The following is a 7,633-nucleotide window of genomic DNA, read 5'->3' on the forward strand; positions in this document are numbered from 1 at the left end:
TCAAGGGAAGATTTCGAGAAGTGGAGAGAAATATTCAACATCAAGAATTGTGTGTGAATAATCTTTTGTATATAATAAACTTTTGTATAAAATAATCTTTTGTAAATAATTTGTTTTTTCCTTTATATTCCAAGCTTTGCAGTTGTTTTTAAAATTTACAATGATATATCAGCAAAGGAAAGCTTTTTGGTATCCGAGGCTGCAATGGTAATATGTTTAATACAAGCAAAGCAAAAATTTTGCAAAGTTTAGGATATCTGCACAACAAAACCAGAGCATGGTCTTGGTTGTAATACACAGCGTAAATTTGTGCTTTTTTACATATCTGTGCAAATTGAAAATTTTTTCTGGTATATTTTTCTTTGACTAGAATGAATTTGCTACTCATTTCCGTTGGATATTATTAAAAGAATATGCTTTTTTTTTATTGCAACATAGATTTACCCTAGCAACTAAATAAAGGTCTATATGTCCTGTCTCACACCATGTATACTTCCGAACATGAATTACCATCCGTATTCTAGCCTAACCTGACTAAATATGTACATTTCAAAAACATTGAGTAAAAACTACAAAACAACAATAGAAAATATATATGTATATAAGCAGCAAAGAACAAATCAACTTGCAGAAGACATATATATGATCAACAGGGCAAAATTTGTGCATTTTGAAGGGTACAATGATTCCAAATAAAATTCAAAGTAACAAAAATTTTAAACTATCAGCCTACTTCATGTACTAAATGCCCAAGTGTCGAGGCCAATATGAGTAGTTGAGTCATTTTTGCAATGGGTGAAGTATTACGTAATGAAACAGCTAATTACCAGAGGATCATAGTCCTCCTGTCGAGGTCAATATAAGCAGTTAAGTCATTTTTAAACGAGTGAGTATTACGTAACGAACCAGCTGATTGACATGGGATCATAGCCCTTCTGGTGTGTTTCATTGAGCAAAGTTGCCAGCCATATGCCTTGCGTATCTCGGTACTTTTTTAATAATTATATTTACCAGTATTATAACCTCTCACAAGATTATATTCTCAAAACTGGTGCTTCTGCATGAATTATTATGTAATGAAGCGGCTGATTGTCATGGGCATGGCTTTCTGCGTGTTTCATTGAGCAAGTGTCCCATATGCCTTGCATATCTCAGTAACTTATGATGCATAAGCGATAACGTAAATATTAGCTAGTACAACATAGTTGATACATATTTTATGTATACATCTATAATAACTATATTTACCAATATTAAACCTATCTTATAAGATAAGATTAATATAACTGGTGCTTCTACAAGAATTAAGAAAAGCTTATATTTGGTAGCGCTAGGAGGGCGGAGTCTCACGACGTCACCGCTACAAATCACGCTCTGATTGGTTCTAATATCCGAGGGGTTCTATTTCCATCCAGACTTCAGGAATATGCTACCGGGGCCTCCTATTCTCTGCTTCCGCTTAATGCACCAATTTACTATCATTTCTCTTGAAAAACTAGACCAATCGTTGATGGCTACGTCACTTAAATGCAGTTCAGTCCTACACTTACCAATCATTAAATGAGTACCTCACAACAGCCAGACACCTGAACCTTCATCACAAGTAAAATACGACTGAATACTCTAAAGGTAGCAGTGATCCCTTAAACAACTTACCAGTATTACAGAAAATCAGACTAAGGTCATTAAAATAGGTGTGAGGTAATCTAATGTGTAATGAAATTAATCAACAACTTTAAAAGTTTAAGTATTTCCCTGATTTCAAAAGTCTAAGTACTTTCCTGGTTCTTACTCACCTAAGCATAAGCATAATCTAATCATACTAAGCATAATCTAATCATACTAGTGAAAAAGAAAACTCTTATAAAAATTTGAAATAAAACAATTTGTTATCAAACTCAAAATTTATAAGTGAAATTCACAATCTCAGGGAAATTACTGTTACTTGAAAGCAAATAAAAGTTTAAGACATTCTTGAATGAATTAAGCAAAATTAAATCAAACTTAATTTATCACAAAATTCAAGAAAATTGATTAATTAATTGAAATTCAAAAGTGTTAGGCAATAATTAAAACTTGGAAATTAATTCACAAGTGCTAAACAACAACAAAACTTGAAAAGAATTCTAAGTAAATACAAATTAATTCACAAGTGTTAAATTCAATTAAATGTGCAACGATTAATTATTGAAAACAATTAAGTTAATTAAATTGTGAATGCAAATGAAAACACATCACAGAAAAATATGGAAAATACCAAATTTGTAAAAAGCACTTATCACACAGATAATCACACAAAATATAAAATAAAAACACACACTTCAATAAGAAAAATGGATAAATGCACAAAAAATTACTTCAAATGAAACAAACACAAAACACAAAAATTTGCAATGTGTAAGAATTTAAACTTGTTTCATGAAACCACTGTAACTATTAGTTGCAACTAATAAACTTTAACAATTTACCTTGGTACCAATTGTTTCTTTCTGCTGCAGCTAGCTCCAAAAATTTCACCAATTCACAATATTTCACAAAAGAAAGGGCGCTTTACACACTTGCACAATGTTTGTTCAGATTCCACAAAAAGCACTAAATAATACTAAATAACTCTAAGAAATCCGAAATCTAAAATTTATGAGTGACCATTCAGTAAGTATTAAATCTTTATGTTAATGTGATATCAATATGGAGAGGGAGAAAGAGAGAGAGAGAGAGAGGAGATAGATCTAGACGCAATGACATTCTAAGTCTGAATGAATCTTTCTTTTTGCACGGAAGCTGAACAATGGATTTTGCACAACACATTTTGGGCTTGCGAAAGATGGTGCAATCCTTCTAGAAGCTTCTAATATGACGTAACTTTACAGAAAAATTGTGAAATCTTCACATGGTATTCGGCAAAGACATACACGTTTGAAACCAGTCCTGTACGTAGTATGTTCATCAAAGACGTACTCGTCCGAAACAGAAGTCCCTATCAGACCTGTAGACAGGTTATGAAAACAAAACAGAGACCTCAAGTCCTCTATCTGAGGCGTTGACATATTATGGAAACAATTTCTAGTTGTAGAACGGACAAAGTTAATCTCTCTCTCTTTACATTCTACGTTATATTAACTTTTTCATTATGTTATGCAAAATCTGAACATACATTTTTAGACATCCTATGACTCTAAGCTAAATAAGGAAACTGAAAATGTTGCATAACTCTTTTATATTACATTTGATACCGTCAAAGAGAAGATATATGTGTTATGAAAGTAGCAGCATATATATAGGTTGTCCATAAAGTCCCAGTACCATTACAAGTATTTATTGATTGCAATGGTACTGGGACTTTATGGACACCCTGTATGCATATATATATATATATATATATATATATATATATATATATTATATATATATATATATATATATATATATATATATCTTGGAGATTTGAATGTGGGTGGATACAGCACAGAAGAGAACAATTGTATTGTAGCAGAATACTTTTGCAATGAGTGAGACAAAGATGAAAGGGCAGGGTATGATGCAGGCATTGGAGAAGGGGTGATTGCTGTTGGCTGCGTGTTCGTGAGTCTGATCCTTGTTAGTGCAAGGCAATTAAGAGTGTTGGTCGCATAGAGAGAATGGAGGACGGAAGGACGACAGACTATAGATAGTGAAGAAACTAATTTCTAGGAAGGGCAAGAATGAGTGCAAGAAAGGTGTGAATGCCGTGGTGTGTGTGTCTGTGTAGGGAGTTTCGACGTGCTACTATTGAGCCTTTTGTGGCGTTGAATTTGGCACATTTGCTAAAAAATCATTATTAGAAAATTTAATTTTACTAAGACTTTCTGCCAAAAACTCACAAGGTGCATGCATGCTTATGAATTTTAATGCGCATATTTGCGATTCCAATTATTTGCACCTTATATATATTCCTATCCACATCTTTTTGTACACGTTCGCGCATACATGCCCTAAGTGTGAGTTTTTTTCAACAGGTCCGTTTCAGTAAACGATGAATATTCTTTAATCTATAAAGAAAAACAATCTTGCAGTCGTTTGGGAGGTTTCGACACAGGGGGTGGGGGGAGTTGGGGGGTTGGGTTGATCCACAACCCAGCAGAAAAAGTATGAATGTGACAGACACCTCTGTTTACTTTTGTTTTTGAGTGTAATTCCTTGTGTGTATGGTGTTTTTTCGTTGCATGGAACCAGTGGTTATTCAGCAACGGGACCAACGGCTTTACGTGACTTCCGAACCACGCCGAGAATGAACTTCGGTCACCAGAAATACACATCTCTAACCCCTCAGTGGAATGCCTGAGACCATACCGATCAAGCCACTGAAAAGCTGCCATTCCTTGTTGGGGAAAAGAGCCAAATGTAAGAAAAGACACACATACCTATAGAGAGATCACACAAACACTATCAAACTACAAAATGACCTTTTCAATTCAGCCATTCTTTAACTCATCTCTTTTCATCAAAGTGTAAATGATACAGAATAAAAAAAATAGGTACAACATAGATTCACGAGAGAAAGACGTCTCATTTGATTTGTAAGTTAAGAATGATTTGTAACTGATTTTACATTCCATGATAAACAAAGTTAAAAACAGTTGTAGGTGATTGTCTTGTCTTGGAAAAAATCGAATATTATTGTGCAATCAAAGGAGACAAGCCATGAACTCTCTTTTATAAGACAATTAAATTCTCCTTTTAGGGAGCAGGAAACAATACTATACTGAGAAGAGGCATATAAACCTAATACTAATACTTACGATTTACGAACTCAATAGTTTGATTATATATTTCTTCAAAACCACGCGTTAGATATTTTTTAAACTGTCTGCAGAGTGGTAAAACAAGTAGAGAAATACAATCATCAACATTATACGAGCAATGTTTTGTTATAGACATAAGACATTATCTTGTGAAACAAAAAAGTCATAAGTGATGGAATATCCGTGGCAAAAGAAATCTCCATAAATACGTTGGCAAAGGGTAAACTCACGCATGCAATTAATACTGGACGTTCCATGGTTACTGCTACCCTGTCCGTCACTGTGTCACACTGAGTGCCGACGCCCCTGTTAAGTGTCTCTATACTAAGTTTTTTTTCATAATTTATTTTCCCTTATAGAGTGATAAAAATAGTTATCTTCTCAAGACAGATAAGACTGCCAAAATGACGTCATTGTTAAAGAAAACGACTAGAAGTTTTCACTTTTTTGCATAAAGAAATATTTATCATTTACTGCACCGGACTTGTTGAATTCACATAGCAACAAATAAGGATGGGAATGAATGCGCTGCATATGTGGAAGTTTATTCGTAAGAGCACATGCCCTCGCAAATATTCATATGTAGATTAATAAGGATACACGCGCGTTATTAGTTTTTGGTAAAAATTCATAAGAGTAATGGATTGCTTTAATGGAGATTGTTTAATTAATTCGCCAAATTCAGATGCACCGGAAGGAAACATGCCATCGCGCTGACAAAAGGCCAAAAAATGATATTGGGATGATTTCCAGATTACTAACTGTAGGTAAATTTCCCCACCATTAAAACTGGATTCATCCATCGTCAAGCATTTGGAGTCTATGCTATTCTCATGATAGCTGCAATAATTCCCGTCGGTAGTACTACATGACAAAATCCTGCCATTAGACAGATATTTACTTCGATCGTTATAATTCCTGCAAAAAACACTCTCGCATGTGAACTGCAAATGGCAGGAAGGAAGTTCGTCTGTGATCATTTGTCAAAGGCGATCCCAAGTTTTCTGTTTTTTCAAACAAAAGCTTTAGAGACTCGGCGAAGTAAGCGTTTTCTTGTCATTTTTATTTTTCATAATGACTGGAATTTACGCGTATCCAACTTGCTCGCTCAATACCACTGCTACATTTCTTGATACGGACACACGCGGGTATGTACAACTAAACGCTTAAAAAAAACTGTACGAATTTTACGTTAAACGGGCAATAAATACTTTTTGCGCTTTACAAAAGCAAGCGAAAAATTTGCTTGCTAATCGTCCATAGGTTTCGGGTATAAACAACGCTACAATGTCGCTGTTTATAGATATCTCACGTAGCCAGGTTATTGAACTTCTCGATATTTATTGGAACGGCCATTTTTCTTTTGAAAGAAATGCCAGTTATTAAACGTTTCAAATATAATATCAAACGATTCCTTATTCAAGGCTGCCGGCGCTATAATTCATCCAATGAACTTTTGATTTATAAATGAGAAGCCAAGTGGGCTGTTCCAAAGTATAGATTTCCAATTCATTACGTTACTAAAGAAACTGGATAAACTTGTCAGTATCATTTACATATTTAGATGTTTATTCTGCTATTAGTTGCTGTTATTTAGACTGATTTAGTGTTGCTTGTATCATTCCGCTTGCATGGCCTGTCTAGCTTTTACATTACTACTGGGCGGGTAAGGTGAATGACTTAAATGTCAGTATTAAACGTATATAACATTATTGACAAAACTGAAAGCTGCAGGGGTGCTCAGCATGAAAACAACCCTATAATCAAAGCGAATATCTTGATGGAGACATAGACCTTAAATCAATTATGCGATTCGGAAAGGGTATAGCATTAATATTATAGTGACGAATATACGTGAATCCGGTGTTGGCGAATTTGCATTTTTAGGTCAACTCGATGACATACGATTTTTCTTTAAATACTTGATTTTCTCTTAGGCTTTTCACCGAAGACAGACAAGGTGCTTGTATGCTTATAAATATCGGTGTTCACATTCACGTATTCACGTGCGCATTCGAATGGATTTGCACACACACACATATATATACATATATATATGTGTATATATCGTACATATATATATATATAATATATATACACTAGTATATATATATATATATATATATATATTATATATATATATATATAATATATATATATATTATATATATATATATAATATCTAATATATATATATATATATATACATATATATATATATATATATGTATATATACATGTATATGAATAACTTGATCACGAAGTATATAAATCGTAATGCTATGTATAAATAAAGGTTTTTTGCCACGAAGGAAAAAATGAAAAAGCAAGATAGCAAAGTATATACTTTCGGTCCATGGCTATCTCGCTTTTTCCTTTTTTCCTTCGTGGCAAAAAAAACTTTATTTATATATATATATATATATATATATATATATATATATATATATATATATATATATATATATATATATATATATATATATCATTTCTACTCCTGTCCTTGTATCCCGATTCTTCATTCACCCTCGGGTTCCGGTCTTTCGTCTCATTCCTCCAGACAATTTCACTTCCACATGCAAAAAGGTTGGAGTAAATTATTCAGTAACCAGTAATTTAACCAGATTAGCTTATAAGAATAAGTGCAAGACCAGGGTTGGAGTAACTGTAATTACAAATTGAAATGTAATTAATTACATAGTTTCGTTTAATTGTAATTAAAACAGAAATTACAGTAATTAATTGTAGTTTAATCAATTACAGGGTGGTGTGATTTGTAATTTAATTGTCATGATAAAATTGAAGTGGTAAGGGTCGGGCTCTATAGGAGAGCCAAATAAGCGTTTACTCTC

At 33.2% G+C, this 7,633-nt stretch overlaps 1 protein-coding gene across 1 annotated transcript in view; it reads left to right on the forward strand.

The window, feature by feature from the left end:
- LOC135209741 (thiol S-methyltransferase TMT1B-like) overlaps positions 1-7,633 on the forward strand; it is a 597,585-nt gene that overhangs the window by 251,091 nt on the left and 338,861 nt on the right. The window lies entirely within an intron of this gene.

The sequence above is a fragment of the Macrobrachium nipponense genome, chromosome 38 (genome assembly GCF_015104395.2).
Source record: "Macrobrachium nipponense isolate FS-2020 chromosome 38, ASM1510439v2, whole genome shotgun sequence".
NCBI lineage: Eukaryota > Metazoa > Arthropoda > Malacostraca > Decapoda > Palaemonidae > Macrobrachium > Macrobrachium nipponense.